General features: G+C 35.6%; 1 protein-coding gene across 6 annotated transcripts in view; it reads right to left on the reverse strand.

Annotated features, from left to right (window-relative positions):
* LOC137297632 (sodium-driven chloride bicarbonate exchanger-like) overlaps nt 1–13,848 on the reverse strand; it is a 118,615-nt gene that overhangs the window by 93,527 nt on the left and 11,240 nt on the right. For all 6 annotated transcript variants that reach the window (XM_067829516.1, XM_067829511.1, XM_067829510.1 and 3 more), the window contains exon 2: nt 7,327–7,414. The gene's annotated coding sequence lies outside the window, so the exon portion shown is untranslated. The remainder of the gene's footprint in view (nt 1–7,326; nt 7,415–13,848) is intronic.

A 13,848-nucleotide genomic window follows, 5' to 3' on the forward strand; every position in this document is an offset into this window, starting at 1 on the left:
AAAGTCATCCATCACAACTGATATTCCAACCTTATCTGTTTAAATATTGAGGACTAAAATGTATTGGTTTTATTTAACCACCTTGAACCAAAAAAAGGGAGTAAAGATTTGAGGAAACTGTTCCACTTAGTATTCTGTTTACTTAACTGCAATTTCTAAGAGGACAATCCATATCAGGTAAAGTACAAGTAGTCATAGTACACTCGGTCACGATTATGAAATATCAGCTGAACTTTTTACACACACCAAACAGATTAAAAGGCAAGGTATGCTGCCCACTTTAAAATGAGAGGATAAAAGAAGAGAAGAGTAGAAAAGAGGAAAGGAGGATAAAAGAAAAGAGGCGAAAAGAAAAGAAGGCATAATACCCATAACTTGCCATTTGTTGTGTTTACTGAGATGATGAGTCATGTACAAGCCTGTGATTAGTTCCATGGGTTTAGCAAGTTCCTATACAGACACCACACTTTTGTGTCAGTGTGCTTGATGATAAGACGTTTACATTTAACACCAGTATATTGCAGATGAACACTTTTTGTACATCCTAACTAGTGTGCCAATTGCTACATTCAACACTTACTCTATTTCTTGCCAGGGTGTACATAGCTGTTTATACAACAGGTATAAATACTAACCTATCAACAAACAAGCTGTGAATTATCAGTAGACATTATGTAGAGCAGAAAGTAATGTATTATCCATGATCACAAGTAATCAATACAATGGAACTACAGCTGAATTCACACATATTCCATGGAAGAATAAAAGGCAAGCTATTCTCAAAATAAAAACTGTCCCAAACAAATAATGTTAAACTTCTGTCACATTCAAAAGGGGCAGTATGGTAGTCTAATGATTTAACATCAACTAGTCACTCTGAAGACCAAAATACAAGCCTATTTCTGGTGTGCCCCACTGTCATACTGCTGGAATATTGCTAAATGCAGCGTAAAACGATACTCACTCACTCTCTCACGACTGTATTTTAAAATACTGGCCCAGGATTACATCTCATTATACCAGTGCAACCTGACACTGTAAATAATTGGCCCACCAATACTTACACAGATGCATAAATAGCAGCTTGACAAACACTAGTTATGTCTTTCCATACATCTTTTAGTTGATTTTGATACACGGTTTAACATGTTAAACAACCCAGTCCAATACATGTCCAATCATAAACTTATAGGTAATCTCCATAAAAGCCCTGTTCTAAGCTAGAAATCTATATCATTATTTTCTTGGGGCATTACATTTTTAGAGAAAAACACAGTGTTCTAGTAAATTTTACCAAAAAGTGTTTTAATCTCATCTATGTTTTAGCAATTTCTTTTTTAAGTTTAAAATTTACATGGTTATAACGTTCCACACACAAACTGTTGGGAACCTATGCTGACTCGGTGTTCCCTTGGAGAACAAGCACAAGGTCAAGGACACTGACAACCATGATTCATGAAATGGCCATATTACCTACCCACTTTAACACTCATGAATACAAAACCTATCGATATTTTTTCAAATTTACTGGACTGAAAATTACCTGAAAGATTTCGGAAAATCCTGGTGTTGTTACCTAACACATGCTGACCTTTGGTTGATTGGTTCAAACTGCACGAATCAAATATCAAGGCAATCAGCATTTCAAAATTCCTTCATGGCAAATTGTGGTAAAATGTTAACACAACAGCAGCCACATAAATCAAATGTTACGACATGGAACAAATAAACACTGTCAGAAACATGCCCCAACAAACCAGGTCAAAGATGTAAAACCTTAACTGATTGACCATAGATTACAGGATATGCTTGTCATTTGTGTTACATAACACATCTGCCTGTCATCATTCGTGAAAACAATACCAACATATCTACATTTTATTGCTTCATAAACATCATATATCATAATAATCATGGTGAAAAATGTTTTATCTATTCACATCAGTCAAGGATTTTTTAAAATTAATATCGTTCCTCTTTAAAGATTTTGTTAAAATCCAACATCAGAGTATGTCAGTAGCAGACAGGGATATTTGGCATTTATACATGCAAAGAAAGTGAGTTAGGCATAAATACAGAAAATGAAATATAATAAGGCATTGGCACGCCACTTTTATTTGTTGCCGCTTAAAAACTACAATCCAAATCATCCATTTGTTCACTATAAGAATGAGTGTGTGTAACAGCAAATGTGACTGAATTTACAACTCATTAACATGTGCTTAACTTTCCAAATTGTATTTCGGAGAGAAATAAACATAAATGTGTTCCTGTCTCGTCGGTTTCTTTTCAATCAAAATTGTTTCAACAAGTCCTGCTGTCCTCATTGGTTTTGAAAAATATGTGTCTGAGAAACACTAATTTTTTTTATGCAGCCTTATGTATATCATAGCTGGATGAAAACTAATCAGCATTGGTAATCGTTAATTACTTCTCACAAGTCCCTCCTGGATTCTGCGATTCCGCGGTTGCAGAAAAATCGCAGAAATTACCTTGCCATGCAGAAGAGCGTCTGGTCCGCAGGAAAAACGATTTGCGTGCAGAATCTGTGCAGAATTTGCCACTTTTCTGTCGCGGAATTTGCTCATTTTAAAAAATGAGTGAAAAAAGACTGTCACCCAAAACGTAAAGTAGAGCTAATGTCAAAAGTCGGGTTGGTTACACATAAAAAAAAGACTGACATATTTATTGTGACAACATTTTCAAAATAATCATGATTAAAGATACTTTATTAATAAAGCAAATTTTAGGCATTTTTCAAATAATATTAGATAAATTTGACACTGCAATTACATTCTCAAAATCGATCATTTTGAAAATTGAAATTATTTCAGATTTCTTATAGGTATAAAATTGTCTGCATGAAACCGGAAATTGTTCGTCTGCATCAAAGTTACAATTGAGAGGAGAGAAATAACTTTCAGCGAGTGTTTAATTCTCAAACACAGAAACTGGTGTGGGTGCTTTGTCACTCAAGATGTGATGTATATTGTCAGTTTAACTTTATATCTGTGTTTGAGAATTAAACCATGAAGGTCTGTATAATGTTTTTGCTAGTTTTTTTAAATGTTTCAGCTGCAGAATGTTTTGCAGAATACTGAAAAGTGGGGTGCAGAATTTGATTAAATTTGTTGTGGAATTCTTAAAAAATTGCCGCGGAATCCAGGAGGGACTGTCTCACTGTACCAAAAGTTATTTCAGTGATTTACAGCAATGCTGTTTACATACAGCAGTGTTTAAATGACCATATAAGTAATCACAGTACATGCTGAACATCTGAGGCAAAACTTGACAGCTGAACATTATACTTTCTCCTTCCCAATCCTACAAATTGAGAGTTCCTGTCTGGGCAGGTTGTGGAAGAGGATCAATGAATTGTTTGTCACTTAGATTTTTTTTCTGAACCAAATCTGTTCAAACTGGCTTTAAACTTCATTTTCATTATATTTTAGTGGGTTTTTTTCTGAGTAAATATACATATATTTTCAGCTATCTGTAAAATGACCTGCTAAACCAGTGTCATCAGCCCTATGATATTATTTATAAAGTAGTAATATGCCAGGAAATGTCATCTGTCTTCATGAATGCTACAAGATTATTAATATTAATGAGGAACAAAGAATAACATGGAAAATCATGGGCAGAGTTATGAAAATACAACTTTACCGGGTTAAGTTTTTGGACGATGCGGAAGATAATAACGTGTGGGCATATAAAATCAGATAAAAGTTATTTTAAAGGTTTATTTGTGCCACAGTGTTATCAAAGAATACATAGTTCAGTACCATCCATTAATATATCAATAATAGGCACAACAAATATGTGACACAAAATCATGAACATTTCAGTCAGCCATCAAATTGTGAAATGTCATCTCTACCTATAACATAAACTATGTAATACTATTACCATACTACTGAGCCACTTGTAAAGCAGAAAATTACATATAGGCAAAGAATTGACCTAATATCACAGAAAACATATCAGTGGGCTTTCATCCTACACTCTCAGCTCCCTGAGAATCACACAAACCTAGCCTCTTATATACATTTACATCTGATCCTAATAGATACCAATTTCTGTGGGTAAAAAAGGAAGGTTTGGAACGTTATCTACAAAAACATTAGTTTTTAGTAGTGTTCTGCTACTCTTTCTAGCCGAATTTGATTGGACCGAAATGTGTTTGTCTTGTTTGTTCCCAGCAATAAATTGATTATATCAAAGCAGTCGGTGAATATTGGGTCCAGACTGTATACGCTAATGATCGATATCATGAAGAATATCCCACATCACTGGAGTAGATAATACATTATCAACCAAGTTACCTTGCCTCTTCAGATGACAAAATCTCCTGATCAGAGTGAGTGAGTTAGATTTTAAGTTGCACTTAGCAATATTCCAGCAACATCACAACAGGGGACACCGGATATGGACTTTGGCATAACGAACAAAACACCTTAACCACTACGCTTTCTGGGTAACTACTGTAAGAATCTCGACCTGTGCCTTTGAGTCACCACATCAGATGATGGAGGTACACAACACAGGATAAAATTTCAAACTCTCTTACATCACGTTTCACTGCTAAGAACCAATTCTTGACAGAATATCAAACCATGCATTATTTGTGTGTTTAAGGGACACCCATATCATGAACTCATTGAATAAGACATTGTACAGATATAATTCATTTAACATGTTCAATAATTCAGTTGTCTATTTTAAAACCTTTTTCGTGAATACAAATCTTTGATGTAGTGTCATATACACCTTGACAAAATCTGGATCTGTTTTCATCACACAGAGAACATTACAGGGGACTCGATCACAGACTGTTGTCTTCCTTGAGTGAGTCAGTCATTCAAGTTTAATGTCACCTAGTGACATTTTTAAAGCTAAGTCACAGTGTGTCATGCATGAATATGTTTCTTAATCTGTTAACACCATATCTGTCTTACAAGACACAGATACGTCTTTGATAGATAGCAGATTAATCAGGGTTTCAGAGAGGAGAGTAAGTGAATCTAGGGCTCTCTTCACGAAGCAGCCTCTACTAAGGTTAACCTTAACTCCCATTCTTTAATATTGCACTAAGGTTATCTTAGTGACTTACGGCCACCTCAGTGCCCTGTGAAAGGAGGCCCAGGTTAATATTCTTTTCATTACTGACAAAAGGTTATAGTTAATTGATGTCAAGCATCAAACTAAGCAATATTCCAGCTATATCATGGCAGTCTGCAAAATGATCAAATCTGAACCAGACATTCCAGTGATCAACATCATGAGCATCAATCAACTTCAGATATGATGATGTGTCAACCAGGCATGTGTTACTCAGATATTCTGGGGTGTATTGACAAATGACAGCAAACTCTCATAATCAGCTTTACAATATGCTGACTTATCAGTAGTAGACATGTTCCCAACACGGAAGCACTAGATAATTGGTTTGCATCACCACTGATCAAAGATTACTCCGTGATCCAAGACTATAAAATGTACAATATCATTTGAAACCATTTACTGTTCACAGGGTTTCAAAATGTCAAAAAGCATAACTACGATTAAATCTCATGAAAATAGGTCAATAAATATTCATGAAGCTCACAGCAGGCACATTGACAAGACCTTGTAAAAGATCATCTGTCCTGAAAATATAATTACCCAAATATGCAATATTCATGACACTATACGAGGAAAAATATCAACAGTAGAATAAGATCAATTCAATCCTGTAACTGTATAATGGTGGATAATCAATTCCAGATGAAGTGAACATTGTATTTGGCAAGACAGTATGAATATTTTACATATTCTAATCATTGATTTCAGGAATATATGTATAACTAATCAATAGACACAATAGAATCACTCAGCACTTATAGGATATATAGAGAATCTCACTATGATATCACATGTATAGGTAACATACAGAGATTATCAAATATAAGCGCCACTATTTCTGTATATCTTTAACAATGTTTCTTTAGTCTACCATTCATAATCTTGCTGCCCGACTTATATAAGATGTTACAGTTTCATTCAGAGTTTCATATTTGAGGTAGGCTGTGAAAATAACCCCTGACCCTGACATGACCCCTGGCATAGGGCTGTTCAATTATCTGGTGCTGACATCACCATTTTGATGATTTTATTTACAGGAAATAAGTCTAATTTTAAATTTCACACAAGCTTACCAAATTAAACTGTTAGTGATCAAAATATGTAGTTAGAGGATTGTTGGACATTTATTAAAAGGACTATGTTTTTTTCTAGTGATAAATCCCTAAGGTTAACCTGGCATCGCCAGATTGTTGCCAGGTAACAATTGCCTCACAGTCCTACCACTCAAGGTCCGATAACATCTACTGAAGTGTAGCCAAAAGGAGACTTAATGGAAACTTTTGGGATTTTTTTTCTAGGTTTGCACCCCGGTCTTTAAGCCAAACTGTAGCTTACCTGAATATACAGTCACAGTATCAAATCTTTAAACCAAGGACATGTAATGATGTATAATAGTTTTGACAGTAATACTTATCAGCATAATTACCAGAGATGAACATGTGACTACGATATGTAATGTCTAGAACAAAACATAATGTCATCACAAGCAGAAACAAAAGTTCAGTTTTTCAGTATTTCTGTTGTGAGGCTAGGTGACACCATTGGAGGGACAAGCATGTGAAGCTTTAGTTTCACTGGTCTAACAGCAAATGGATTCTGAGAAAGATAATAGGACACTAATCAAGAGTGAAGCTTTAATTTCACATACCTCCAACAGCAGATTTCCCAATTATCAGGATTACAATTCTTCTTGCCATCTCTTTTTCACAAAAATGTATTCAATTAATGAGAATGTATGGGTTTTTTTACACATCCAAATTTTAACAAATTTACTCCAAATTTCACACATCTCCAACAGCAGACTTCCAAATTAACAGCATCACATTTCTTCTTACCATCTCTTCTTGGTGAAAATGTATTTAATAAATGAAAACAAATGTTTTGTCTATATATCCAAATTTTCATGAATTTTCTTCACATTACATGGAATTTTTAGTGCATTCATAATGGTATGATGCTAAAATTCATATCCTGTTGGCATCTCTGCTGGTCCAGTAATTTTAGAGATGTTTATGAACAGACGACTGATGACACACACCAAACTGTCCACAGATCACCAGACTGCCAAGGACATGAGACAAACAAATCAGCATCATCTGAGTTACCCAAGGACAACGTCTCTTCATTGTATTAATATGTATCATGGAGACTAGATTCAAACATGAACAAAGTACGAGGCTATTAACATAATGTGACTGTCACCTGTTATAGACTGTCGGACATCACTGTCGTCTGCCTACTCAGCTTGTTAAAATGGCATCTGTGTTCTGGCACCTGTCCACGGTGTTGTCTGCAAAACAGAATGACAGACATGATGGCATCGTCAGAGAGCAAAGAAAAAGTACCACATGTTGAAGTTATGTAAAACATCCCTGGTGAATGCTCAGTGTCAGCACAGCCAAGTCTCAACTGTTTGAAATGTATGATGGAACTTCTAAATATTTTTTGTTTTTTTGACCTAATTATAATAAGCTATCATAATGATGATCATAGTCAGTGAGTGAGTGAGTTTAGTTTTACGCTGTACTCAGCAATATTCCAGCTATATGGTGGTGGTCTGTAAATAATCGAGTCTAGATCAGACAATCCAGAAATCAACAGCATGAGCATCAATCTGGGAACCACCCAATCCCGTTAGTTGCCTCTTAAGACAAGCAGAATAGGCTTTTAAGGCAAGCATGGGTTGTTGAAGGCCTATTCTACCTCAGACCTTCATGGGTTGAGTGACAGTGAAGTTTTACGAAGCTTTTAGTAATATTCAAGCAATGTCAGAAATGGGCTTCATGCATTGTACTCATGTGGGGAATCAAACCCTGCTTTTCTAAGTGACTAGCAAATGCTTTAACCACTTGGCTACCCTAACACCTTGATCATAACCATAAGTTCTCTATACTTAGGGGTTAAACTGATGCAAAAAGTTGCTTGGACACACAATTAAACTTCACAGACAAAATTTGTTTGACTGTCTGGCAGATACTCAAGAATAAATTGAAAAGCAATGCAACCTCAGCCTACAATGATTTGTCAAGTCTAGACAAATTTAAGGCTGCTCCCATACTTATTGGGTCTTAACCTGTAACATGAACATCTCATTAAATAAAATATATAAAATAGACTTTAAAAATGTCTATGTCAAGAAAGGCAAAATTCTGTCAACTATCAGGAAAATAAACATCATTATACGATTCAAAACAGATGAGTAAGTGAGTGAGTTTAGTTTTACGCCGCACTCAGCAATATTCCAGCTATATGGCGGCGGTCTGTAAATAATCGAGTCTGGACCAGACAATCCAGTGATCAACAAAATGAGCATTGATCTGCGCAATTGGGAACCGATGACATGTGTCAACCAAGTCAGCGAGCCTGACCACTCGATCCTGTTAGTCGCCTCTTACGACAAGCATAGTTGCCTTTTGTGGCAAAACAGATGAAAAGCAGAACAACACTTTAGACTATTTTCATGCATCAGCACATTAATAACATGAAAATGGTTCAGTACGTACACTTGGACTCAAATGTTGCCTGTGTAAGCATGGTAAGCATAATGCATGTATTCATTCATTACATGCAACATTTAATGCTGAACAAGCTAGATAAAATCATTACTACACAAAACTACATGCATAACACATCCAGTGTATATATGCTAAGTTGTGTATTTCATACATAAACCAACAGCTGCCTGTCATTATTTTCATTACTTTGGGATAAAACATGGTGATCTACCAGTACAAGCATGTTCAGGAGGCAACGACCTACACAAGGTCATGAGGTATGTTCCTTCAGTGTTTACAAACACTGCTGTTTGTACAAAACCTGCACACAAACAAATATTACTTTTTAACAACAGACACTAAGTTAAAATATTTTGCAATATAAACAAACATCATAGCAAAAACAATTTCTTCATTCCATTACTGGTTGTCAAGCGTCAAAAACAGCCTAACGTGACAAATGGAATTAAAATTTTCAGACAATCTTGAGTAATATTTCTTTGATAAAGGTATTTCAAAATCCATCTGGTTCATCCCTAATCACTATTAGTTTCAAGTATTTAAAACGCAAATATTTGTCTTAGGGTAGGTACAGCAGTCTACAACAAGGCCAACCAATGGTATAAAATTTTACTAATGTTCTTGCTTTGTATGCTGCTTACATCACAATCATAACAGTTTGAATTTAATATTACGCTGGTTTTTACGCTGCTTTTATATTCAAGCAACATCAGAGCTTTAAGCATATTTGTTATTTATTAAATACTCAACAGTTTATTTCAGAAGATAAGATCCAAACTGAATTGGGCAGTGGGGTAGCGTAGTTGTTAAAGTGTTCACTCATCATGCTGAAGACCTAGGTTTGATTCCCCACATAGATAGAATAGATGAAGCCCATTTCTGGTGTGCCCTACCATGATGTTTCTGGAATATTGGTAAAAGCATGTAAAATCAAATTTACTCAACCGACACCAAATTAAATGACAATATTAAACAACATGATGAAGTCAGTAGGCAAAATGACATCATGGCTGAAGCCATCAAGAAAGAATTGCATATTACGAACTCAAATAAGTCTAAAAATGTCCTTCTAGTCAGCGTAAATACTGTGTATTTTCACGGCTTCTTCGTCAAATGTGATGCAGGTGTCATGAAAATTGAGATTTACAGAAGGGAGTAAATCAAATATTCTAAATCAGAGTTAAATGAAACTAAGCATGAATGCCAAAGGGTCCTTGTCATAGCCACAAGGTAAAATGATGAAAATTTAGGGGTCCCTAGATTCACATGGAGAAAACCATCTAGGTCCTTTTCTGTTTCACCGACGTACTAAATTCATTTAAATTAAAGGACATTTTTTGGCACATCTCTGAGTCAATATCGGCATGGCCATGCAGCGTGTGGAATCAAGTAAAGTGTGTTGAATTATCTTCTCCTGCCATTATGCAAACAGGTTTAAAATAAGGGCAACTTCCCATCACACTGAACATGCGCAATTCTGAATTATCAAAATATTTATTAAAATCAGGTTTCAAATTCAATTTGATGTCTCCAGATAATTTTATGCACAAAAACATGCATGGGAATACCTTGATCTTTTTAAGTCCTACATATCTATATATAAAGCTGTGAGTTTGTTGTACGCTGCAATGTGCCGCATTCCATCTATATGGTGGTGTTCTGTAAATAATCCAGTCTGGACCAGACAATCCAATGATCAACAGCATGAGCATTGATCTGCCCAATTGGGAACCAATAAACATGTGTCAACCAAGTGAGCGAGCCTGAACACTCAATCCTGTTAGTCACCTCTTACAACAAGCGTAGTTGCCTTTCATGGCGAGCATGGGTTGCTGAAGGCCTATTCTACCTCAGACATTCACGGGTTATGCATAAAGCAATGGCTTCTGGTAATGTCTAAGAACTGTAAATATTATATATTTTTCTATAACAAATTAAAGTAAGAGGTAACAAATCAGTACAGACTACCTCATATAGGCCTATATCCTAATGTTAAATCCATGTCTAACATATTTTAATTGAATAACATCTGGTTTGTGAAAGTATCTCCATATAATTGATAGTATGAAATTTGCTTAATAAAAATGCAATTTCTAATATGACAACGAAATATTCTATGACATAATGTAAAAATAATATTAATCTCCTATTTTAATAGATATACAGTCTTTAATCTCGATAGAATTTATGATTAATCAATATCATAGGTGTAAAGATTTTGAAAATCTGGAATAGAATTGGTCTCCAACAAAGCAAGCTCATTACAAGATTCAACAAATGGAACAGGGTGGCCAAACTCGGTTGGCAACAATCTGAAGTTTCATTCTCACCAAAACTATGATACTGTATGTCTTTTTCCAACTATTGAACGGTCATATCCTACTTTGGAAAAAACTCAATCGACTATCAACTTAAGAAGAGGCTGAGTTTAATTTAACGCCGCACTGAGCAATATTCCAGATATATTATGGCAGTTTGTAAATAATCAAGTTTGGACCAGGCAATCCAGGGATCAACGGCATGAGCATAGATCTACCCAATCAAGATACAATGACATGACATTGTGTCAAACAAGTTAACCTGACCTCCCGATTCCTCTCACCTTGTTATCAAGCATAGATTACTGAGGTTCAATTCTAACCTGGATCTTCATGTGTTTAACAAAAGGATAATAAAATGAACTACTTGACTGTCAAGCTATACTTTGAACCTAAAAATGTAATCTCTGAAAATTACACGCCTTCATAGCTACTCTAATCCAGTAGTTGCATAACACTGTGTAAAGTCCTCAATGAGATGGTTTTACTACCGAATACATCTCAAATTCTAATAACAGGGTACTCCACATGATTTTGAAGGAGCATGTATATACGTGCCTAGCTGTGTTAGAGTGACAAGACCTCAATAAATCCTCACTCAAACAGCCATTCTTCAGGCTTATGGTAATGAATCACATGGGCTAAATACAGGAGGGAATTTCACAAGGGGATAAATAGCAGTTAACTACCTGAAGATCAAGTTGTATGGGAGTTAACAGTGGCTTATCTCCCACTGTGTAAACAAACACGTCACTAGAGAAACATACACAGGAGTGGACATAAGCTGATATATTTCTTCAACTGGTCTGCCATGATTCAAGAATATCATAACTAGAATCTTCAAGACTGTTGGTACCATGGTACTAATTTTGATTGTTATAGAAGTATTCTATTTACCTTTTCAACATGATGGTAACACTCAGTAATATTACAGCTATGTGACAGGTGCCTGTAAACATTCAAATTAGAACCATACAATCCTGTGATTGAAATTATGAATGACTAATGGCGTCAGGGTACAGAGACATGCAATCTACCAAGACCATCCAATCCATCAAGCCAGACCATCTGATAAATCAACCAAGACCATCCTATCCATCAATCATGACCTATAGATCCATCGAGTCATATCTTACAATCAGCAAACTGGATAGGTTGCAGGGTTTATTCCCTTTGTTGTTTATAACCACACTAGACAACATTCCAGCTATATTGCGATAATCTGTACATAATCAAAGAACTATCTATATTCTCTCCAGCAGTCAGAAATGTTTGGACATTATTGTGTTAACACCACACTCAGCAATATTCCAGTTACATGGTGGCTGTCTGTAAATAATCGAGCCTTGACCAGACAATCCAGATATCAACAGCATGAGCATCTATTTATGCAACTGGGATATGATGACATGTCAAACAAGTAAGTAAGTCACCATCCGATACCATTAGTCGCCTCTTATGACAAGCATGGGATGCCAAACCAATTATAACCCAGATCATCCAGGGTGTGTAGGTTGAACTCCAAGTGAAAAAACAAAGCTCCTCTAACGCCACTCTAATCAAGGAACATGTTAAAATACAACTGTGGACCAATCATATATTAGATATTTTTATATAATGCTGATAGTGCTCCTTCCTTCATTATATTCTTGTCTTATTCTGTAAAGGCGCCATGAACTGGAATAATACTGAGAGCAAACCAAACCCACCCAACTCTAAAGATATTTCGCATTAACAAAGTCAGGCAAACTTATACTTTCAGAAACTGATGAGCTTGATATCAAATAACACTGTCCCCGTAATGTTTTAGCAATACTCCATTACTGGGTTCGCTTGCATGACTGCTGAAATATGCAAACAATGCTTGAACAAGGGTAGGTATCAAACCTACGTCAAAAGTGAGATAGTTCAATGCATTGACCAATTGGCAGCCAAAGGGACATAAATAACACCAAAAACAATTAAAGGGGCACTGATGCGGAGCAGTTTCCGTGGACTGGTGGTTTCTTTTGTTATTGTTTTTCTCCCATGAGTACCCGGATGATATCCCAGAATTCGTAACTGGTTTGTGATCTCTGCTGCGCCTCCCATATGCGCAATTGATAGTTTATGTGTAGACTGATCAACAAAGATGAAGTCATTTTACTTCGTTATTATGAAAACAAATCAAACACCTTAAGGTTTATTCATCTGCCAGTGACATGAAAAAAAACTCTTAGGACTGAAAACTAACAAAGTAGGTATTTATATTTTGTCTTATAAACCTAATTAGTTCCTTGTCACATTTCTATGCATTTTGAAAGTTAATAAAAAAAAACCACACGGACTGCTTATACTTACAGTGAATTTCTAAGATGATTTTAATATCTAAACATTGTATAGATTGCCAACGTGAATCATATTTCACACACACCCTATTCGCGACCTAGTGCATGTTTTCTGTAATACAGATTCTGCTGAATGCTACAAGAGATAAATTAAAACAAAATGCAAACATAACTTTAAGACAGACAAAAGGTATAGCCAGAATGTCAGGCTATTACCTGGTTCAGGAATGTATCCATCAATATCCACATAAAAGAACGATATTCCATTCATCTGCAGCTGGTAAATAATCCTGCTCTCTATGTCTTGTGTCTTTCAACAGTCTAATATGTGAAAAAGTGACACATCGTTTGAGAAATTTTCACGCTGGTATACATGTTTACATAATCTCACTGGTCACCAAGGACAGCACACCTTGCAACTAACTGTATGATGTCCACCATTAGTTAGCCAATAATGAGCAAACAATCAATCAATCAAGGCAGTGGCAGTTAATTCTTTGTAGAAAGGATGTTGTTTTTACACTCAAACTTTACGACAGGGTGTATTCAGTATACATTACGTAA

Source organism: Haliotis asinina, chromosome 10, assembly GCF_037392515.1.
Source record: "Haliotis asinina isolate JCU_RB_2024 chromosome 10, JCU_Hal_asi_v2, whole genome shotgun sequence".
In the NCBI taxonomy this organism is placed as follows: Eukaryota; Metazoa; Mollusca; class Gastropoda; order Lepetellida; family Haliotidae; genus Haliotis; species Haliotis asinina.